The sequence below is a fragment of the Triplophysa rosa genome, linkage group LG3 (genome assembly GCF_024868665.1).
Source record: "Triplophysa rosa linkage group LG3, Trosa_1v2, whole genome shotgun sequence".
NCBI lineage: Eukaryota > Metazoa > Chordata > Actinopteri > Cypriniformes > Nemacheilidae > Triplophysa > Triplophysa rosa.
In genome coordinates, this window is record NC_079892.1 from 8,780,264 (window position 1) to 8,805,795 (window position 25,532).

The 25,532-nt window shown below is 36.9% G+C and overlaps 1 protein-coding gene across 3 annotated transcripts in view; it reads right to left on the minus strand.

Moving 5' to 3' along the window:
• Positions 1-25,532, minus strand: part of immp2l (inner mitochondrial membrane peptidase subunit 2) — a 68,646-nt gene that overhangs the window by 18,901 nt on the left and 24,213 nt on the right. The gene's annotated exons all lie outside the window — the stretch shown is intronic.

Consider the following 25,532-nt stretch of genomic DNA (forward strand, 5'->3'; position numbering starts at 1 on the left):
GAGTGGGCGGGGTTTTGTGGCTGAGGGCGGGGCTTGGTGAAAATCACAAAACTCATTGACTTTAAGTCACATTATCTTCTCTTTCATTAAAAATCCAATAGGAATTCCAATGCTAAACTCCCACAGGTGATGAATCGCTGTCACAGAGCGAATGATGCAGGGGATTTATCAGACTTGCATGGCCATATATCACGAGGGCTTTTAGAGTTGGGTCATTTGTCACCTACACAGGAGCTAAATTATGCGTCATTATAGCAGTACGTAGCGAACGGTTCGGCAGCATTGTGCTGCATCTGGCCTCTCATTCTCGCCGTGAACCCGCTGAGAAAGGGCGACCATCATGGGCAAAGCAACTTCAATGGTCATTTATAAGACTTCACATTGAGTGCAGGTGTGAGAGGGTAAATAGAAGAGTGTAAAGAAGACACCTCAGCTAAAGGCCTTAGCCGCATTTTTGTGAAAATATTAACCCCAAAAGAAAATTCGTTCATCATTAATCACCCTTATGTCATTCCAAACCTGTATGACTCATTTTTCTGTAGAACGCAAAAAAAGATATTTTAATTAATGTTGGTAACCAAGCAACATTGGCCCCCATTGACTTCCATTGTATGGACACAAAACAACTGAGACATTTCTCAAAATATGAGTCATATTTTAAACAACATGAGAATGAATAAATGATGAAATTGTATCTTTAGGTGAACTTTCTCTTTAAATATGTGTCAATGCCATAACAGCCTGCACACACAATTCACAGTAAACATCAATTAAATAGAAAAAATGAAAACAACAATAAAACATTAATTCATGATCTCCATGAAATTCAGTCTGAATTTTCATTTTCAAGTAAACTTCTGCTTCAAATAAAAATCTGACATGAAGTAGATAAAACTAGATGTATAAACTTCGCAAAAGAATAAGGCCAATTTCAAGAGCAAAGGACATCGCACACCACCGTTTCCCCATCAAGAAAATCAATTCACTCTTCATTAACTTTGTACCACATAACACGGCAATTAATATCAGGTATGACACCCTGTGTGTGTGTGTACAGGAAGACAAATGGCCTCTTAATGAAGTGATCTGCTGAGCAACCAAGGAAATGAGTAAATGTAACGCTTCTTCAGGAACATTAGCTTCATTCATCTTGATTATGTCCACTTTTCACATTGTTCGTGTCATTCCTCATATTCTTCGTACAACTCTACTCTTACGGTCACGCTCTTGAAAATAACATAATTATCTCTTAACAATCATTAATCACTTATACTGTGGACTTCCTGTCTATGACATCAATGTCAAGCTTCTGTCTGGTTCCTGTATCCTCACATCACAAGGCTTTTGTTCACATGGCAAGTAGAGTAAACACTTACATTTACATTTAGGCATTCAGCAGACGTCCAAAAGCAACTTACATGAGTGAGAAAAACAATGTGATTCATCATAAGGAGGACATAATAGAAGACGTGCTACTCCAATGTTTCATTCAACAATAGAGCATTTAACATGTTCCGGTCATGGAGAAGATGTTTGTCTAATATAAGGATGCAGCTGATTGGATTTCATTTGTAAGATCATTAAACAAAGTTAAAGGAATAGTTCACCCGAAAATGAAAATTCTGTCATTTCCTCACCCTCAAATTTTGCTGTTAAAAGAAAAAGATATTTGGAAGAATGTTTTTAACCAAACAGTTCTGGGGCACTATTGACGTCCATAGTAAAGAAAAAAACAATATGGTAGTCAATGGTGCCCCAGAACTGCTTTGTTTCCTGCATTCTTTAAAATATCTTCTTTTGTGTTCAACAGAACAAAAATATTTTAAACAGTTTTGGAAAAACTTGAGGGCGAGTAAATGAAGACAGAATTTTCATTTTTGGGAGAACTATCCCTTTAAAAGAATGATGTATTAGTGATCAAACTGCAAACTTCCATTAATACATACATTTAAAAAAGAGAAAAACAAAAAACATTTCACAGAAAAAAAATATTATGCTAAAATTAACAAGAACTAACATAAATGCTATACAAATTATTGTTTAATGTTAGTTTATGTTAGCTACAAACTTACTCTAGTAAGTGTTATCACTACTTCAATTTAAATAGACAAATGAACCCATTTTACGACACCAGCATACATTGATCCAAATTGTAAAAGTCAGAATTTACTTAAAAAAAGTCGTAAAGTTGTGACTGTGGCTCTTGGCAGGGTCGGAAACCCTGTGCTTAACGCTCAGCTTTGATGGCACATTTTGTAATGAATAATTTACCTGCTTCTAATGACCCTGTAAGCCGGCCCGTTCAAGCAGTGCCATCGTTCTGAGCGAGGTGATTATAGCAGTGAGCCAATGTGAGAAGCTAAGATTAGAAAAAAATCACACGGTTCAGGGCGAGGTTAGCGAGAGCCTGACGGCAATTGTATCAGTTTTTAGGCATTGCCGCTAAATTGGTGCATTTCAAAGCGTGCTTAATTTCAGCTTTGTTCAGTGGTGATTGAACTTTATGGGTAAATCACTTTTTTTTCATTCAAATAACACTGAACTTTAGATGACAGCGAACGCACAATGCTTTCTATGGCATAGGTGCAATTGCACGCCAATTTGCGCGTGAATAGTCTGTCAGTAAAATAACATAGTAAAGTTCAATTCAAGCAGAAATAAACACTGGATTCAACAAAGCCTGTGTGTGAATTTGATAAAAGCAAACCGAATTTGCGTTATATACGAGTGAGCGTTGTTTACGTAATGTAAAAGTTAAGTATCATCCATCAAAGACCAAAGCTTGACAGCCGGAGGTCTTATCATGATAAATGCAATCAATCTACAGCGAACTATCAATAACTTTCTCATTTCCGATCGTCCGCCGTACAATTTACTGCTTACATATTTACTATGTTACTGCATGTAAAGCGATACGTTTCATACGCATATTGTATGCAGGTGTGACCAAGATGTATTCAAAGTCATTTCAGTCACATTCAAGACATATACCGCAAAAACCTCATCTTTTTCTTATTCACCATTCAGCACTAAACGTGTCCTTCTTTTGTGCAAACATGCCTCTCGTGCATTAAATTTGTAGTTTTCTTCAACCTCGCACAGAATTCAAAATGGATCATTGCGGCATGCAAATTGCGTTCAGCATTATTTTTGTATGCATGTTTGTGCCGTTACCTGATTTGCATAATTCATTTCCGGCTTCAGGTGCTAACAATGCAGACGGCACGTGCTAATAAATCACCCTATCAGCGAGCGTAATTCATTCTTAGTGAATTCTCCTCTTAGAGAACCTTGATAGCTGTAGGCAAGGGTCGATGAGATAAGTCTCAAGTCATTAACATGTCAGCGTATGTCAATAAGGAATCAAGAGCGATTAACAGTGATTAGCAGTGTCACGAGAAACCTTTCAATAGCCGTTAGTCTAGAAAAAAACATACCTTGATGTACAGTATAGTAAAGGAAGAGATTTTGTACACTATGGGACTTCTATTGAACGACAATCTAGGCTATTTTCAGTCAATTCTGTTCCAAGGAAAACCATTATGATTTGTTTTTAACATCCTTTTTAACAACATTCTTAGAAAAACAACAAAAAGGTCTAATATTTATAAAGCACATAACCATTTTAATAATTGATGACATTTTAAGGGTCTGAAAATACAGCCTTTCAAACAAGAAGATTGAACAAACAATGGTTGACGGACATGGTCTAAATAATTCATGAATTAACTTTTTACTTTTCTGTACATATTTAGACTTTTTATTATAAAGTCAAGCCTCGAACCTTGATTGAAGCATTTTACATGAAAACAAACCTTTAAGATTACATAATTTGAGACGTTAAAAGGTCCAGTGTGTCATTTTTTTGGAGCATCTATTGACTGTAATGCAACATAATATACGTAACTATGTGTTCAGAGATGTATATAGGCCTTACACAATGAAGCGTTTATGTTTTTATTACTTTAGAATGAGCCATTTCTATCTACATACACCGCGGGTCCCCTTATATGGAATCCACCATGTTGTTTCTACAGTAGCCCTAAACGGACAAACTGCTCTTCGCGTTTCCTAAATTTAGTTTCAATTTAGATATTTGTCGCTTTTTCTAAGCAAGATAATTCTTTACCACAAAAACCAAGGTCAACTTATCCAAGCAACTTTGTAGTTATTATAGAGACCTCTTCATGCCCCTCTTCACATAATAACACTATACATCACTGCACTTCCCAAAAAAATGTGTGCTCATATTTCATTGCTTCAATATACGTACAGATCTGTTTTAAAAGAAAACGCTGCATGATTTTATTTGGATGGACTCGACTGTCATTTGGATGAAGATTCGTGAAAACACCAGTCTTTGATGGCATGGATGAGGGACTGTTGTGGCTGTCCTTGTATTGCCCGATGAAAAAGAGTAATGACTGCATGTTGCAACTACTTACAGAACCAACTCTATAAAAAATACAACAACACAGAAGAAGTGTGAGAAATTCAGTTGAGACGCACCGTGACAGATATGCCCGAGTAAATCTGTCTGGCTCTGTTCTGTTGAACACTTGCATCTGGTATTACTAGTACAGATGAATAAAGTCTATATGATCCTGTCTTGGGATGTATACATTTGGTCTGTTATAAAAATGACACCATGTATGTTTCTTATAGCACATATACAGCTGCGGAAAAAAATCATTTAGATGATTATTGTGGCCATTCCAGTCCAGTGTCTGTTGTATTTCAACAAAATCAAACCTCAGAAGTGACAAAGTCATCCAACAGCAATGTGAAAGACTGACAGCATGACAAGACGCATGAAAACTGTGATAAAAATCCAGGTTATCGCAATTATTATAATTTTTGTCCTTTTCCTAAACACATGTAGAAATATTACTGTTGTATTGCTTAAAAGTGAATATGAACTTGTTTTCTTTGCAGTATTTGAGGTCTGAAAAAATACAGAGCACCTTTCTGTTAGTTTCACCTGTTTCTCCAGTTTTCATTTTCTGCAAATAAATGCGAATAGAATGTTTCTATTTGAAATTTGTTAGAAATATTGTTATTAGATCACAGAATAAAACAAAAACATTTTACCTAAACACATACCTCTAAATAGTACATTCAGAAAAACTGAAAATCATTTTAACACTGCTGTATATACGGAGTTGACCCAAAATGTGTTTGGACACTTAAGCACCCTTAATAATGTATGGATGACATTAAATAAAAAAATAAACAAAGCATCTGGACTGTATTCTGTTGGCAGGATGTGTTACTCAAAACTGAAATCTGAGCAAATCTGTCATTGACATTCACTATGTTAACTCTTTTGAACAAAATGTCCTATTTACTCGCTTTCACATTCTTAAATCATACAAGGACAACACGGATCATCAGATTTGGTCTTTTCCGCAAAAAGTGGTCATGCCAAACACTAGAAATACACAAAATCAAAAAGTTAGCTTGATCAAATGATTTGTAATGAAAACAAAAGCAAAGGTACCTGTATTATATGGCCGTTAGACTGAACACTTAATGCAGCCTGACATGTTTTATCCGATCTTCCTCTGGTTCATTTTGCCATCAGGTCCCCACCAATCACCAAACCTTAGCTCGGGACACTGTCAGGAGAGATTTACAGGATAACGCTAGGCTCTCTAGTCTCCACGGCATCTAAAATCACCTGGGATGAGGTTGTTCCCTGGGCTATGCGGCTAAAGCCAGACAAAGAAAGCTTCAAATGGAAACTCGGTCTCTGACTGAAATTCTGACTGTCTTTATAACTCCACTAGGCTTAGACTGGACAAGTACCTGCAAACCCAAGTCTGTGAAGCTGAAGTTCACAAAAGAAAGTTTTTCAGCTGTAGCACACAGTAAAGTGCTAAACATGTGAGCGGTACATAAATGAGCTGGAGCCAACATCCTATCCGCCCATAAATATTACAATATGATTTGAGCAAATGAATTATTGATGAAAATATAAACGATGACTACGAGTGCAAAATGCTCTACCATTTTTCCTTCCGCAATCAATAGCTTCCGCGGTTTATGGTTAGTCGAGATGGTTTTGCTTGTAACGGTGTCACTGCGGGAAGCGGAGCACATTACTGTCTTTAAAATGAGAAGCTTGGGAGCAAATTTGCAGATGCATTAACATAATAGATCCACCGTTCACATTTCCATCAGTAAGTCCGTGGGGCATCATGGGATGGGGTGTCATTACCAAGACCCATTCGCCCATTCACACAATAAGAGAGTTAAAGGTTTTGACAATTAGAGTTGCCAAGGTGACCTCTATGTAATGACTTGGTTTTAGGTGTGTGTGCTTTTGTGATGGAACATCACCGTAAATGAGATAAATACAGAGACTTGACTTATTTACATAATTATGCATAATGTGCGGAGCAAGACTAGTACAAAGTAAACTGGATTTTATGGAAACTGCAAAACGGTCAAATTAGCTTCATGTTGACTTCACACAGTACTCTAAATGAATAGACATTTAAAAAAGTAAAACTAGTCAAAGTCTCTTGTGCATATGTATGCTACAGGTACAGTATGCCACTTGTTTGCATTAATAGATGTTTCCATAGCTCTCTATACCGTATGTCAGTCCTGGACTCCTCTCCCGCATAAATCCCTTCTGAAAAGAACAAGAACTCACTTATCTACGTCTCTCAGACCCCTGCCAATTTACATTTGAACCTAAAATGAAAAGAAATGGGTTCGAGGGAACAAAAAGCACTTATCTCCCAGCAAATAACACAAACTGTGGACAGAAATTCTTAAATGTAAACAACTTTAAAAAACATCTTTAAGGAGACAGAGGTGAAGTTTATGTAAACGCATGCAAATGTTGTACTTCTGAACAATGACTGAAAGTCAAATTTAGATTTTATATTTATTACCTTTGCATGTGTGTGGCATTTTACCTACAGTAAAACTGTAATGCTACACGTCAAATTATAAAGAAATTTTACTGTCCATTTGCAGAGGTTTTGGTTATAGTATTTATAAAAACCAGAAATAGTTCTGAATTAAAACTATTTTCCTTTTTCAACCCTAGTTAGTCGAGTAACAGAAACACTGACAAACTGACAAAACTGCACTTATATTGAAGGTCTGTAGGGCTGTCAAACGATTAATCGCAATTAATCGCATCCAGAATAAAAGTTTGTGTTTACATAATACATGTCTGTGTACTGTGCATATTCATTTTGTATTTATAAACACAAAAACATACATGCATATATTTTAGAAAAATATAAAAATTAATAAACATTTATATTTATACATATATAATTAAAATTATTGGCAAATATAAAGAAATACATGTAAATATTTCCTAAATATGTATACATGTATGTGTATGTGTTTATATATACTAAATTCATATGCACAGTACACAGACATGTATTATGTAAACACAAACTTTTATTTTGGATGGGATTAATCGCGATTAAAGCCCTAAAGGTCTATGAGGCAACTATATTGTTAGTTTACAGTGGTTGCCCAATTGACTTCCATTGTGCATTAATGTCAACAGTCTTTTGTCTGTTTTTGCAAACTGATGCAAAAAAGGGTTCCAAAACTACAGTATGTCCAGAACTGCTCTACAAGTCCAAACTCCAAAGTATTGTTATGCATTTACATGTCAACCAACAGCTGTGAAACCTTTGCACATCATTTATTAACCTTCATAAATGTGAAAAGGGCTTTATGAATAATTTGCTTACAAAACCGTAATGCTTTTCTGTTGTACAAGTGAGGCTTATTATGACAAAATTCGAGGCTTTCTAGTCCCATTAACCTCTTGATTTTTTCAGTCAGGATGTGACTCACTTTCTCTCCATGGATTCAATAATTGGTTCATGCATTTTACATATGAGGATGCATATTAGCACAGCGCACGGATCAAATCAGTTTGAAGGGATAGTTCACCCAAAAATTTAAATTGTGACATTGTTGAACACAAAAGAAGATATTTTGAAAAAAGTCGGCGGTAGCCATTCACTTCTATTGTATGGACACAAAAGCAATGCAAGTCAATGGGTAATGGAAATACATTTTTGGGTGAACTATTCCTTCAAAATAAATTCTTTAGTATTAATACATTTTTTTTAAATGAAACTGTAAATATTGTACAAAAACATATCTGTATAAAAGTAAAAGAGTTGAGAGTGTAAGATTGAGAGTTGAATTCAGATATTGAAGAGAAACTGGATAATTGGTGAGAACAGACACATTATGTTCTCTACGACTAAACTAACACTGATAATTCTTCTGGCTCAGCCTCAATGCCTCCAGAAAGTGGGTTGTTCCCTCCGACTGCTGAAATGCTTCACCTGCCTCGCTTTCTTCATCCGGTTTCTAGAGCATTCCGTCTGCTGCTAATCTTTCCCCTGCCATGCTCAGTCATTGTCTGTCAATTCTTTCATCCATCTTTCAGTGCTGCCTGCGTCCCAACAGCTGGGGCGGGAACATGGCACGCGGCCCGATGCTGAGCGTCAGCATCCTAGTGGTGCTTCAAAGATACTCGTCCCCCTGAGAAAGATTGTGATACAGGGATACGCAGCAGAGAGAAAAGACCATTTTTGTGTGTGGTTTTCTTTTTGAGAATTGGACCTTTGATGCCTGTCTCAAATAATCTGTGTGGTATTTAAAACTATATCAAAGACAGAACAAAGGTTCTTAACCTTGAGTTGACCTTGCTTTTATGCGAAATGCAATGAATGATCAAATAAAAATCAATAACTATTCGCTATACTTAGCATTGTGACTTATAGCACACGTTGGACAATGCGTTCATGAATTGTCGGAGAAAAAGCATTTAGTCAAATCGTGTTAGCTCACAGCATTTTTTTAAGACGGAGTTTAGTCATGCGTATTGCACAGAGATGTAGAAGTAGTTGTGACTCCCGCTGAACCGCTTCCTGTTCGGTCCTTCAAATGCGCATTGAAATCACTGTGTGCGTGAAGTTGTGTATGTGTTTTTTCAAAGCACTTCACAAGGGATCCAGAACAGCAAGTGCTAAATCATGCTCTTCTAGTACTTGACAGCATTTTAAATTCCAACAAAGCAATGAACTTAAAAGCCAAGTCGGTTATATGGACATGCCAACTTAGCGGTGTCCTTTAAAAGTACACTTATACGCCTCCAATGCAGACAATGATTTACATCCCAACTAAAACTACTCAGACTTGAGCTTTACCATAAGTCTTTAAAGGAACAGTTTGGCCAAAGTGAACATACTTGCTGCGTCCCAATTCGCCTACTTATACTATGCCCTTAAAGTATGTACTACTTTTGTTATGGAAAAGTATATACATTTTAGTGCGTAGCAAAACTGTATGCACGCACTGGGACATACTTACACGAAACGGAAGTGGTCCTTGTTGCCACTGTGATCCTGAACTGTCACGAACATCAAAATACAGCTTTTCCTTGCATTTACGTATTTATTCATTCATTATTTGGCATGTAATGTTTATTGTATACTAACATTTATTAATTTACCGAAGCATCTTTCATTTCATTTTATTAATGCAGTGGAGCGTCACTAAACTCCGCCCTCTCGCGGTGAGTTGTGGGTAATATCAGCCGTTAAATGTCCATGGATTCACACTTCGAATTTTCACCGGAAACAGTACACCATCCGGGTACTTTGAGAATACTCATTTCAGCATACTATGATTTGGGACATACTAATTCTATTTTCGAATACTATTTAGGACGGATAGTATGCGAATTGGGACGCAGCTTCTGTCTTCATTTACTCACCCTCAAGTTGTACCAAATCTGTATTCTGATAAACACAAAGAAAGATATTTGGAAGAATGCTTGTAACCAAACAGTTCTTGGCCACCACTGACTACCATAGTAGGAAAAATTGCAATATAAATGTCTTTGTTATGTTGAACACAAAAGAAGATATTTTGAAGAATGTAGGAAAGAAAACAGTTCTGGGGCACCATTGACTAACATTGTCATTTTTCCTACTATGGTAGTCAATGGTGGCCAAGAACTGTTTGGTTACGAGCATTCTTCCAAATTTCTTTCTCGTTCATCAGAACAAAGAAATTTATACAGATTTGAAATTTGAAAACCACGTAAAAATGTTGGAATGTCTCGGCTGTAATCTGAATACTGCATTCACACCAAAAAAAGTGTGTAGTCTTTTTATATCCGTGTGCTAATATTGTGTTTTCAACACTTTTTAGTCCACTGTTTAAAAAACTGGAGCCCTTGCAAACTCAAGAGAATCATGTACACATAAGTTCTGCCGTCAGCAGTTCAGGACATCAGCAACAAAGGAAAGTCGAGCGTGACTTCACATTTTCAACAGACTTTATTAAAAGATTAAAAGCAGGCAGAATTCGAAGGTGAGATGTCATCTGTTTAAGAGCAAGTAAAACGTAATCTCTGCTTGATTTGAACAATGTAAAACGCTGTCTTTGAATTTTTGAGATAAAAGAGTTCGATGTAATATGAAAAAAAAAACAATCAGTCACGCTCATGAAACACGAGTGGAAATTGCTCGTAAAAAACGGTCTTACATAAATTATTGCGCTGGATGTGAGAATTTAGGATTTACGAAGATCATTTTTATAAATGATTTATGGAGAAATTTGCTTTCGTGTTTCATGAAAGGGCCGGTATTAAGAACGCAAAATGCCCTCACCAATCTAAAAATATATTTCTAAGAGTCAGAGAAAGATGTTTGGCACAAAAAGCTAGACTAACATTATAAGTGGATAAATTGTTCAAAATAGTAATGAGCCATTAAAAGGGACAGTTCACCCCACAAATGAAAATTCTTTCATCATTTACTCACTCTCACGTCATTTCAAACCTGCGTGACTTTCTTTCTTGTGCAGAACACAAAACAAGATACTTTGAAGAATGTTGGTAACTAAACAATATTGGACCCCATTAAGTTTCATTGTATGGACACAAAACTCCATTTCTCAAAATATTTGTGTTCCACAGAAGAAAGAGTAATATACACGTTTTGAATGCCATGAGGTTGAATAAATGATGACAGAATTTTATTTTCGCGTAACCTATCCCTTTAAGAACAGTTATCTTTAACACAATGTTCCTCTGATCGTTGTTTCCTCAAATATTCTCAGATTTACTCAGAAACACAGAAGCCTTCTGCAACCCCAGTCGAGGACACACTGTATTATCAATAAACCTAATCCAACTGCGTGAAGAGATCTCCCCCTGAACAGATATCTCACTCTCGCTTCCTTCCGGCGCTTTCCAGAGCTGCCCATCTTCTCCGGCTGCGTTCCAGATGATGAAAAGCAGAGAGGAAAATGAAGTGACAATAATGAAAGATAAACAAAAGACCTCGGCAGAGACCCGGGACATAGCTCACGCCCAGACGGAAGACAACCGAGAGAAGAAGCTTTGCTTAAATTAACCTTCTTTCCCCAGAGAAAGATGGAAGAAAAACTTCAATTAACCCCTGTGAGGGCCTTTACTGAGACCACATCAGGTGCTCCAGGTCCCTTCAGCCATTAATTAAATACAACCGCTGCCAAAGAAACAATCCAATTGGTCTCAGTACAGCAGCGAAGGGCAACTTCCACAAAACAGCAGAATAAGTCATGAAAATATCACCTAGAGCCTTGCTAAAATAAAAGCTAAACATCTTCCTGCTTTCCTGCTCAAAGTTCAGAAAAGTTTCTCTCATTCTGAGAATTAAAGAACAAAGTAACAGAAAACAACATTGGATTTGTTTTGGAACGGGTCATTCATTCATCACTGCGCAATAACCTGAAAAACTGGTTTTCCATGAGTCATTCTTTTAAATTGAAATTGATTGGGAAATATTATCAAATCACCAAAAATAACTCATGCATTTTGTTGTTTACATCTCAAGTGTGTCATTTCTGCACCGATAGCATTTGCAAAAACAATACAGACATTGCAAAAGCAGGTTTCTCAAACACATTGGCTGGCTGCTGTGTTATGCTGGAATTTTCAAACACAATATTGTTTTAATAGCACAACAAATCCATTCTGTTTTTAGGGGAAATCAACTTCTAAATGTCTCTGCGTATTAAGTAAAACTTTTTAAAACTTTTACTCGTAGAATAGACTTTGTGGTAGATCTTTGTATTCAAAAGAATGTTTTTTTTATGTTATTCGAGTTGGCCTCCATCTGTTCTTTTACAGTTTATGTGCCAGTTTTCTATTCTTTTTTTAAACTGTAGATAAATACTGCATTAAACATTCCCAGATCGCCTACATTCAAAGAAACTTTGTTTAAAGTGCCTTTTCCCCATCCAGAGCAATTTAGTGCTGCGACTGATTCAGGTAGCGTTTAATATTCAGATTCTTCAAAGCGAGAACATATCTGTGCTAATGGACATGCAATTGTGCATATTCATGAATGCATATTTTATTTAAGAGGTTTGTTTTTCCATTTTTACTACAGTACCTTTTGATTTTATCATACAAATAAGAGAAAGGTTAATAAACACATCAACAGTTTGTTGCTATTGAAATCCAAACTTGGATTCTTAAACCTAAATTCTTAAAGGGACAGTCCACCCAAGATGTATGTTAATTACTCACTCTTATGTATCCTTCTTCCATCAAACACGAAGAGCAATATGGTCATACAGGTTCACTCTAAAAAAAAAAAAAGTTATTTATCAACCCAGCGTTGGGTCAAAAAGGGACAAACCCAACCATTGGGTTATAATTTAAAGAGGAGGTAACATGCTATTTCATGCATTCTGACATCTTTACACTGTTAAACGTGCTGGCTTCTCAAGCTTAACATGGTCAACTTGTCAAAAAACGAGGTGAACATATGACGTTGTATTCCTGTGCTCGATTCACTCCGCCAGGGTTCGTACAGGGTTCTGAAAGTTTTTTTCGAACATGGGTTTCCGTTTCGTAACAAGGGTTCTTAGTCCCTCACTAGACAAATCTCCCGGAAAAGCACGGCCAAGCGTCATCCAGCGAGCGAAAAAGCACGCCCATGTGCGAGCGTGAGAAAGAGCATGCCCATCAATGCCGCTTCACTCGGCTGACGGAAGTTTAGCTGTGTTTGTTTGCTCACTGCATTTGGGTGATGAATGTTATATAAACGGTGGATATAACGCTGGATTTGGAGATCGTCTGAAACTGATAGCTGGGAATCGCAGGGTACCTCACGATACGATATGAATCACGATACACGACTCACGATACTGATCATATCACGATGCACCGATAATCGATATATTGCTTGGCAACTCTATAACGATACATCACGGCATCTGTAAATGACATCAAAAAATCATACGATGTATTTAACATAAAGGTGGGCGGAATGACCAAACATCTATTTCACGGAACGTGTCATTTTCTTTCACGGTAACGATGTATTTCACATTAATAATCTCCCATTCAAATTCTATATCTTATACCTAATTGTTCTTAGACTGACTTAATTCGTTTATTTGTTACAGTTCATTTGCATGCTCACCATAGTTATAATGTAGGCAAGTTATGAAAATGTACTAAAGATATCAAATTAAGTTCTGATAATGAGATTTATTATTTATTTATCTTCTGGCTATATCATATGTATACAGTGGGAAGATAGACAACAAGTAAAACAATGAAGTATGAATATATGCACAAACAATGAGAGTACAGTATATGACTGGTGTTCATGGGGTCTGTACTGTAGGTCTTCATCTTTCTTTACTCTCTATTAGATGCACATTTTTAATGTGTTGCGACTCTCTGTCTTTAGGTTTGTTTATTCTCGCGCTTGTCTTTGCACTGCGAGTCTCTGGTGACTCCACACGCGTCTCCCAAAACGGCAGTTATAACACGTTATGAGCATCATCGCACATTTCAACGCAAGTTTCGCCTCGGCTCGCCTAAATTTCAACTTTATTAAAACTATTAACAGCTTCACAAAACAATCTGACTTCTGAAATACGTGAGAATGAGCTTTTTTAATATGCACGCGCGGATACCTGCACCCCTGCACGAGCACTGCGGGTGAGAGAGAAAGCGGATCATGAAACTACAGACTGAAAGAAGGTCAAACAAGTATTTGATTTGTTACTTTGTTATGGGTTCATTAATTCACATGTCTTGTGATTCCCCCCACCCCTAATGTGAATCATACAAAAAAGTATGATTATAAGAAAAAAAAGAAGTCCCACCCCATCGCTGGTGTGAAAGCAGATCATGCAAAATCATACAAACAAAATCAAAAGAATTCATATAAGTTAGCCACCTCATAAAATTGTACGAATTGGGTTTGAACAACATGAGGGTTTGTAAACTACAAACGTATAATTTTCTGGTGAACTATTTCTTTTTTTCTTCCCTTTAGAAGTCCATGAATGTCATTCTTAATCGTAATAAGATAACTTGCAGTCATTCAGAGAGCGTACACCAGTAACGCTGACTGACACCAGAGCAATTCTTATCTTTGCTTTTAATGACAATCAAACGTCCTTCCGGTTTGGCATCTGCTCATCTGATAAACATCTCGATTGATCGCAACTCTCTTAACAGTCAAGCTGAGGTGAAGTCCATAGTAAGGGCATCCAAAACATCATCCGACACTACAGAAAACACACAAGTTCATGAAGAACAAGCATACTTAAAAGGACAGGCTATTTATGCAAAACTTTCTGGTGTCACTAGTAGCACTTCAGCTTTAAAATCAGGCCGCGACCTCCGAAACACGCACAGAACAATTGCACCTTTATCCATTCGGGCTCTTTGTGGAGCGCCCCGATTTATTCATTCTTGACTTTGGCGTGACTTCCCGCATCTTAAAGTGCCGTCCGCACCTCGGTAACAGAGGCGCAAAGCGCACGTGGATTTATCATCTGGCTTCTTAATACTCGTAGTCCTCAAGCATCTGGAGAAATAAGCCACTTGACTCCCGTCGACTGCTACGAACTTAATTAGACAGATCACAAAAGCCTGGTGGGCCTTCTGCTTCCACGAGCCGCTCGGCTCCATGGGAGAATATGACAACGGACTATTTTTAAGACAACATCTGCAGAACTGAGGGTGCTCATTAAACACGGCGTGTTCTATTAAAAACAAAGCAGGGAAACAAATTAGATTCAACTGCGTAGGCTCTCAAAAACATCATATCTGACAATGTAATTAAAGCCAGACTTGTTATTCATATGTATCTGTAATGACTGTACATTCACACATATACGGGTTAGTTCCACCAAAAAATGTAATTCTGTCATTATTTACTCATCCTCGTGTTGTTCCAAACCTGTATACATTTCTTGTTCTGTTGAATGCAAAAGAAGATATTTTAATGAATGTGGGGCACCGAACAGTTTTGGGGCACCATTGACTATCATAGTAGTTGTTTTTTCTTTCTATGGAAGTCAATGGTGCCCCAGAATTGTTTGGTTACAAACATTCCTCCAAATATCTTTCTTTGTGTGCAGAACAACACAATTTATAGAGGTTTAAAACAATGTGAGGGTGAGTGGTTTTGCAGTTTCTTTGAAAGCACTTGTTCTAAAAAGGTGGTACAGTACGCCTTCCACACATTAAAAATACCACAGCCCTCCCACACTTCTTAGAAAAAAACTATTTTCTTTCTCAGTCTTTTTATGTTCCAACAGGACTTTAAAAACTCATCTCATCAAATTTAAATGCCCAAATCCCTTTTCCTCTCTCGCCAATGTGCTTATTTTATACTTTCAGTGAATTCTTTCCTGTGCACATCCATGGCCTTAAGGCACCGTTCCTACAAACTCCACAACACAATTTCAAAGAAAAACAATTCATGTCTGCAAGCCCAAAATATGACACTGTATCCCATGTAATCGCTTAGATGCTGAATGATTCATTAACTAAACCTTTTCAGAGACTTTCCAATGAAGTGTTTGCAAATACTTTATACTTTTGTGTTATTAAACTGTTATTGATGCCTTCCACCGCAGATCTTGATAAACTCCATTTCTGAGCTCTGGATGTGAGTGTGTCTGTGACTCATTTCTGCAGTCATGTACTAGTGGTTCTTACAGTAAAGGACACTATATTGTTGAGCACTGAGACTCCAATCCCACGCTGCTTTGCTGTGCTTCGGACAGATCGCACGCCATAAGCTGACATCTGATGACTTTCTTCTAGACAAGACCCAAGAACTGCTGCGGATTAGATACCCGTGTTGACTTTGTTCACTCCCAGCACACTCTGACAAACCAAAGACCCAAAAAGCTGCAAGGCATTGTGGGACACGAGACAGCCCTCTTGTCTGGTACTTCAAAGAATATTTTTTATGATCTGCTAAAAAAATCTTATCATTGATACAACTGAGTTCCAAGAATACAGCCGGGCCGTAATATGATGCAACTAAATATACACTTTGCATATACTTCAATTAATTACCACATTATAGTTGTGAACTGGAAATTACACTAAACATTAAAATACACTGTTTTTAAGGTCCAATGTGTAATTTTCTTGGAGGATCCATCGACAGATATGCAATAAAATATACATACCTATGCCAAGTCTTCAGAGGTGTATAAAGACCTTACATAATGAAGCGTTATGTTTTTATTACTTTAGAATGAGACATTTCTCTCTACATACACCGCGGGTCCCCTTCGTAAACGAAGAAATCATGTTACCACATCCCTTTTTATAACATCTTTTAACTAACTAAAACCAAACCTATTTGAAAAACGAACACTTGGACATACATCAACGTGATAAGAACTGACTAAAATAACGGAAAAACATCCTTGGGGGAATAAATTGTAATTGGATTTTATAGTTTGGCTCCTGTCCCATTTGTTTACATGGAGAGGGCAGGGTTACTACTTATTCTGCAGCCAGCCACCAGGGGGCGGTCTATTTGCTTTGGCTTTACTTTTCAGGCCGTGTGAGGCACGCCTGGTCAGCCTCCATAGTGCTTCGAAAGGGAGGGGTGGCGTGAGCTGTTGATTGCAATTCGCAACCTCACCGCTAGATGCTGCTAAATTTCATACACTGGACCTTTAATGGTACAGCCACAAAACATTACTATTAGCATGAGACTACTCTAAATTTGATTTAGTCTTACACCCAATAATATTTGACCAGAAATGGTGCTACTGTACAGTATTTGTGTTGGTAACCCTAAATTCATCCACCAAGAAAAATAGTCCCGCCTGAAAACAGCTCAAATTTATAAACAGGATTTTACTACATAATGAATGTACATACTATACTGTACACATAAATAAACAAATAATTTAAACAAATCAAAGCTTACTGAACAGAGATCAATTGCATCTCAAGACATGCATCAAGGTTTCTGTCTGTAAAGAAAGTTTATTTTGTATATTCATGTCGTTGTACAGAATCTTTTATCCAAATAGGACGTAAATTAGTCTTTTGAGAGGTTCTTAAGCTGTTACTGTGGCCTTTAAAGGCTGATATTTCAGTTCGTCTCTTGGAAATACAGGCAGCCGTAGCTGTTCGGCTTGATTTCTCGCTGGGTGTAATTACAGCCTTAGGTCTGTTAGACCCAGTGTAATCTGTCCACGCGCTTGGTAAATATTTCAACCCAAGCTGCACTTCCACACCATTCCCACAAACACCACCCTAAAGTGATAAGCAAATTGAAATAAACAGGAGATTTTTCATTTCGTAAGCCATTAAAATCATCCAGTAACCAGTGCCGGTTCTTTGTCAGTGAAGATCAATGCGGTAATGACAGCACTCATCCATTCACACCCATTGCTTGCTGAATGAGCTTTTCAGCTCACAAAACGCATACAAGGTTTGTTCTTTGTTGGCGTTTTGCAGCGGCGTGGCTTTAAGAACACGTAACGGTGCTCGCAGGTAAAAGAGCCCTTAAACTATTCTACATCCTCCAACGCACATGCCCACGCACTTGAACGCATACTGTACACACTCTTGTTTTTCATTAAAGGAACAATACGGGGTTTTTAGGAGGATCTATTGACAGAAATGCAATATAATATACAAAACTATTTCTTCAGAGGTGTATAAAGACCTGACGTAATGAACCATTAAGTTTGTAATACCTTAGAATAAGATGTTTATATCTACATACAGAGCGGGCCTACACGCATTGAATTCGCCGCCATGTTTTGTACAGCAGCTCTAAACGGACGAACAACGCTACCACGCGCGTTTCCTCTTCCTCTCCGCTGCGATATCGATGATCCGTGATCCGTACGGATCGTGCTCTATGGTTCGGAACGCATGTGACCCGCGGATTAACTGAAAGTTTATTCATCATTGAGTAAAAGAGTAAAACGCGCTCTTGCTCGCTCTCCAGATTCAGCTCCAGCGCGCTCTCGCTCTCTCAAGTATCTGGACGAGACGAGTACAATATTAAAGCGGTTCCAGATAAACAATGACGCTCAAAACTGCTCCGTCACACAGCTAATATTACACAACAACATATCTTGGTATGTTAGTATGTTACTCACATATTGATCCGAATCAAAGCATCCTCGGGGGTGATTTTGAGACGATCTTTCTCTCCAACGTCTCTCTGCCTGAAAGTATCTCCATAGATATCATAGTATATCTGCTAAAAGCTTTAGTACCGCTGGTCTCTGCTGGAAAGTCTTTATAATATTAACACAGGTCCTAGCTCCTGCCTGACTTTTATCCTTCTTTTTAAACTTAAAATCCACAGAACGTTTATTTTATGTAATACATAAGTCATGGCTCTTTCTACAGTCTTTCTAATGCCTCAAAATCTCTTCCCTGCGCCAACATGAGAACGACATCTTTTTGTACCGTGGTGGCCACCGTCGTGTTTGGACTGAGCGATTCATTGCAAATATATAATACAATGCTAGTGGCCGCTGTGTTAATTAAGAACTGCACCTTTACATGATGAATCTGCCTGCGAGAAAAGCTGTAAACATCCAAACACTGACTTTTGTTGTAATCCTACTTTGAAACCCATGCAGCAGCTACCTGTCCTTGGCGGTCAATCATTTACAATTAAAAAGTTCAAAAGCCTGACAACAAACCATGACAACACCTCTGAGGAAGAGGACGGAGATCAGCCACGTCGAAACGGACGCGTCGGCTAATGAAAGCATCAGCGTGATGAGGTGAAACGGGAGAGTCGTCACCTCCATAAAAGACGAGTCGTTTACAAGAACGAACATCAGTCACTGTCGTATGCAGGCAGGCCGGCTGGCTTGTAATGTCAACTCGGCGTTTGACACTCGGTTTGAATGCCACATTGGAACTGACAGTGTGTTAGTGTATCAGAACGGCAGAGGATGTGTTCGGACAGTCTTAGGTGCCTCTGCGGCATCTTCGTTTTGCACTTCATCACTCAGACGAACGCTTAGGAGATGTTTACGAGTCATAAACAGGCTTCTAACATTGAGGCCATAAGTGTACAAACTGAAGTCAAACAGGAGAACATGCCCTGGACGTGCAGTACAGCTGGTGGTTCACAGGGACCCGGGTTTGGATCTGACCAAATACAGCCGCGAAATAAATTAAGAGACCATTCCAAATTTTGATTTAAACAGCATTTCTAGATGTATTGTGGCCATTCCAGTCCAGTGTTTGTTGAATTTCAACAAAATCAAACCTCAGGAGTGACAGAAAGTCATACAACAGCAACGTGAAAGACTGACAGCATGACAAGACGCATGAAAACTGTGATAAAAATCAAGGTTATCACACGAAAAAAAAAAAGTTGAACTTTTTCTAAATACTTATATTAAGTACTTATACAAATATTTCTGTTGTATTGCTTGAAAGTGAATATGAACTTGTTTTCTTGGCAGTATTTGAGGTCTGAAAAAAAACAGAGCACCTTTCTGTTGTTTTCACCTGTTTCTCCAGTTTTCATTTTCTGCAAATAAATGCGAATAGAAACAATGTTTTTGTTTGAAATTTGGGAGAAATATTGTTAGTAGTTCACAGAATGAAACAAAAATCATTTGATCATTTTACATAAACAGACATCTGTAAATAGTACATTCAGAAAAACTGAAAATAATTTTGAAATGGTCACTTATTTTTTCCGTGGCTTTATGTGAAAAGAGCTTGCTGAATTAGTGTTTAATTAACTGAACATAATTTCAATTTTTTTTATTTGTCATATTTTATTATTTATAATTGAATAGTTGGGAAACTGCCATTTCTTCATTTCCTGTAATAGAGCAATTTTGGAGATATGAGCTTTCAGCCTGACAGCGACGATTTGCATAGTCATTTTAGAGACGGAGCGAGTTTTACTTTTTTTCTACAAAATGCACTGACGATTTGTGCACAGCACCTATAATTTCAATTAAAAGAAAGATTTGAAGTTGACTTTAGGTTTATTGTCAATTTTTTTCTGACAGGACACGGACAGAACTGAGCTGATAAAACATAAACATTCCAGCGGAGGAAATATCCGAGCTTGTCCAAAGAATATGAATATTTGTGGGACGGCCAGCCTTGAACACAAGTCTCCTTGGCAACTGCACACCTGTGGAGAGTCTATAGAGAAAGACGGGGATTGAATCGAAGCCAAGACAGTGAATGGTGATCTGAAAAGGAAGCATGCCATGCAGACAGAAAACTAAAACAAAGACTGCCCTTTAGTTATTATTTCATTTAGATGGAAGTGCATTCAGGCGAAAATTAAAGTCCAGGACATGTTTGATGAGGAGTCGGCGTAAACAGTGATTTGGTCATTATCACAATAATTATCACTAAGTGTTTAAAGACATATAAAGAGAGAATTAAGGTTTAATGGTACTTCAGCAAATTGCCAGTCTCCGTACACAGAAAATAATTCAAAGAGCAATTCTTTAAGAGCGCTACTATCGTAGTTTAACGCTTTAGCAGTTTCAGTATAGTTCACAGTGAGAGGAAAACATTCTCAATTACAATCGCACCATGTGTTGACGGGTTGCAAGAACCAGGGGGTAAAATGACTTTAAATGGTAAATCAGTTGCAATTACAAGAAGGACGAAGACAGGCCCACAGATCCTCTCAAAATCCGGGAGAACCAAAAACCTTTATTTTTTAGGATTATCATAGCGGCGTATCATGCAAGCGTTCATGTCTAACGCAATCTCAATCTCTTTTGGACATTCTCAAAAACCTGGTTTGCATCAGCATGCTCACGAAATAAAAAGATCTATATATTTGATTCAGGGGGGCGAATACAACAGAGATTCTAATAGCTAATAGAAAGAAGTCCCACAGGTCCACTTTAGATTTTATCAACAGCTAGGGTCACTCATTCCTTTGACCATGACCACTTGAACTCAGAAGGTCCTGCATTAGTGTGTCAGTTCTTGTTTAATATGAAGTGCACACCTGCAAACGCAACCGAACAGCAGCATGGCAAGAGTCCTTTGAGAATTATGAAATGTTATAAATGCAGTGAATTTTTATAAGAGAGTTTTCTGGCTTAAAAGGCATTTCACCATCTTTCATCAGGCAGCTCTGTGAAAAACAGGGTAAGTGTTGAATTATAGCACGAGAAGTTATCTAAGCGTGTCATTTTTTCTTTTAATGAAGACGTAACTCCTAACAAAAACGCTTGACAAAAAGAACATATAAACCAAAATGCATCACTGCTGATGTATTTTGGGTTATAATGGGAGTTGTAGACAACTGGTTTTAATGGAAACTATAATGGTGTCTACTGGTATGTGATGGATTCTATTGGTGCCGTGTTACCTGGCAGATTAATCCTTTTGGAAAGATAACCAAAACAACCTACAAAAAGGAATTTTGTAATGGTTTTGAATGGAAAAAGCTAATGGTTCATAGTGGTATTTCAATGGAAATCATCAGAATTTCTGTCATAGTTTCTATTGTTGTTTTTTTTAAAGCAGGGATTTCACATTAGGGCTGTTAAACGGTTAATCGCGAATTAATTGCATCCAGAATAAAAGTTTGAAAAGAATAATATGTCTGTATACTGTGCATATTAATTTTGTGTTTATAAACACATACACATACATACTGTATATATATTAAATCAATATATATTTAAAAATCAATATAATTTAAATAATTTATTTATAAATAATATAATATAATAAAATAATATAATTGTATGCATGCAAATATTCACTAAATATACATGTGTATGTGCATGTGTTTATAAATACAAAATAAATACGCACAGTGGACGATATTATGTAAACACACACTCTTCTATATAAATTGCATCTTATGGATACGATTAATTAAAATGTATTGTTAAACAGCCCTATGTCACATGCTTTATTTTGTGTAAACATCAAGCAACAACAGCAGACATGAACAGATATGTCCACTTACATGATGTCTTCCAGCTTTAATATGTTCTTCAGAAAATATCAAATTAAACTGTGTCATTTCCAAACATTCATAACAAATCACTAATTACAAAACAGATTTTAGGGCTTATTAGACAACAACTGTAAGAGTCGATGAAAGGTGACATATGGGGTTAAAATGGCCTGAAAAGAAATTTCACTCAGCAACGCTAATTCTGAAAGCCCTGCGTGACACTGGGAGGCAGGCAGCCATGTTACCATGACAGCTAAGAGGCAAATGGAAGACCTAATTAATAAGCTCAAAGGTAGAAAACTGTGATAAATTACAAAGATGAATTACATCTCCTGAGGAGAACACATATAGCACTCATGTCACTGGAGAGAGCGTCAAAAAAAAGAAATCTCAGAAACCTTTGATGGCATTCCACGAATCCGAGGTAATTAGGGGTCTGACTGAAAATTGCAATGATTTTTAAATGCGATACGCATAAACTTTAATCTCACTACTGTGACAGGTGATAAAATAAACGCAAATAAATGTGACCTCCTGTTTCATGTATTTTACATTAAATATTTAGCTGTGTGTGTGTATGCTTTCCTGTAGCTCAGTGGTAAGAGCATGGTGTTAACAATGCCAAGGTCGTGGGTTCGATCACATACTTAGAAACAAATGTATAGGACAATGCAATGTTAGTCGCTTTGGATAAAAGTGTCTGCCAAATGTAAATGTAAGTGTGTGCGTGCGTGTGTGTGTGTGACTAGACTTGAACAAAACATTTTCAATTTTCTTTTACAAAGCCTGTAAGGACAAAGAAATAGAAACTACAAACAAACACCAGATTTTGGTGAATCTGTCAACACATTTTAATAACAGAGTTCAAAGTGTCAGTCAAACTCAGCAAAGCTTCAAATCCCCCACTAAACATTTCAATTAAAACTTTGTGACATTTACAGCAAGTGGCAGTAAACAATTTATTTTTTACTTTCATATTATCCTAACTGAAAGAAAAAAGAGTCCATTTATCTACTTTCCTTTGTTTATTTTATCAATTTGAAGGCATATTACTTCATTTGACCAGACCCCATCTAGTCCAATGCAAAGCATCCTGGGACCTAGAAATCGCCTGCCTATCAATGCTACTTTAACCCCAACAAAAATTCTTATTATATTTATAATTAAAGTAATCCCAACACAAATGAATTCAATTAAGTAGGGTGGGACTTGATTTTATCTTTCAGGATTCTTTTTTTATTGTATATAATTGTAAAATGTAAATAAACTGATAAATGGCTTGGCTTAAGTCTCGTGAAAAAACTTTTAACCAGTCACGAAACAAGCACTATGAGATTTGAGGTTACTGATGTGACATATTTGCATTTAGCACCTGTTTTGGTTTCGAAATATATTTAATAAGCTCGAAATATTAATCGTTTTCTTACACAAACCAGAGTTATTATAGTTTTGTTTTAGTTTTAGTAATATTTTAATTTAGCTTTTATTTTAAATTTTTAATGTTAATTATTGTTTTGCTATTTTGTTATATGCTTTTGTCATTTTATTATTTATTTGTTGAATTTTTTATGTCGCTGTTTAAGATTCATTTATTTTATTTCAATTTTCATTATCATTATTTCTGAGGCTATATTAAAATTTTTGGTTTAGATTTTCCAATAATTTTTAGGCCAATATTTTATTTTATTTCAATAAACCAATTTTTTTTTAAGTTTCAATTTTAGTAAGCTTACTGGCCTTGACACAAACCTACTGTTTTACTTAACTAGACATTTATTAACCCACTGGGGTCATTTAGATTACTTTTAAGAAGCATGAGCTTTTTGAAGCTCCAACTATTTGGTACCTTTAAGTGTAGAAAGTGATGGATATTTTTATAAAACATCAACTGAACAATAGGAGGTCACGTACATATGGAATGGCATGAGGTTAAAGAATAAATTATGAGAGAATTTGAATTTTTTAGCAAACTATCTTTAATCAGTTATGCATCATAAGACCACTGGTATTTATGAAGAATAAATATAAGATTAATTCATTTCATGTTTTCTTCAAGTATAGACACAGCGTGTTTAATTTCCCATGAGACAAAACAAACCACATCTGTAACCAAACCAGATCTTGCCCTCAAAGAGTCTTACATCAGAGCAAATGGCTCATGAGTGTCTTGGTTCAAAAGTCTACGAGATCAAATTGAAGCGATGCATATTAAATGATACGAGGCGAGGTAGTTTTACATCACGGAACATCACACATAACTGCGCTGAATATGCCGAGTTCCACCCTGCATTAAAACCACTGAAAACTCACATTAAACGCATCGACAAACTCGCTCTCTTAACATATTACTGAAAGAATTATGGCAGTTGGCTGCACGTCAGAATTTAGAAAAGAAAAATGTTTTTTTTGTAGAATACCGAAAGCAAGATGCAACTTTTAAAGGGTAGAACAGAAACGATATATTATATAGGGTTGTATCATAAAATTTGTGTTATTTTTCCTTTGAGATCCACTTACAATGGCACGGTTTACAAATCCTGTCATAATTTATTTACGATTTATGACCCTGCCATGTTTCAACTGAATGAACTTTGGGAACTTCACAATTAAAAACCATAAATTTCTCTCTGTTCCTCAAAATTTCGTAACCAGAAAGATTTCAAAATGATCACTTTTATTTCAACTGGGAAAACATTCGGAGTTTGGAGACATTTTAAAAGATCAACAAGGTTTAAAATGTTCATGATTTATTAAAAAAAAAAATCAGTCATTACACCAACACACACCTGTACAGCAGGTTCAGAGACTGTGGAAGATCAGGGCACAGGAAAGGTGACTGGAAGGTTGGGGGTGGGATAAGCAAATGACTCGGGTTTGTTAGTCTTTCATCTCTCCTTGTACGTTCCTCCCTGCCTGCTGGGAGTCTTACGACATACTTGCCTTTCTAACTAAGGATTTCTAGGATTAGTAAATAAGGATTTCAGTAAATGAGGATTTAATCAGGTGGGGACTGGGCCACATACTGCTTCAAGAAGGCTTTTTCCTGCAGCTCTGGGGTCATATTCTCTCAGACGTAAACAGGGGTTGACCATCTTAGCAACACATGCCACCAGTAACACACGAAAGGGTATGATTTAAGGGACAGAAAATTCTGTCGTTGCTCATGTTAACGACTCTCAGTCATTCCTACTATATTCACTTTCATTGTATAGAAAAGCATCAAAAAAACATTTTTTTCTTTAGTTTGGG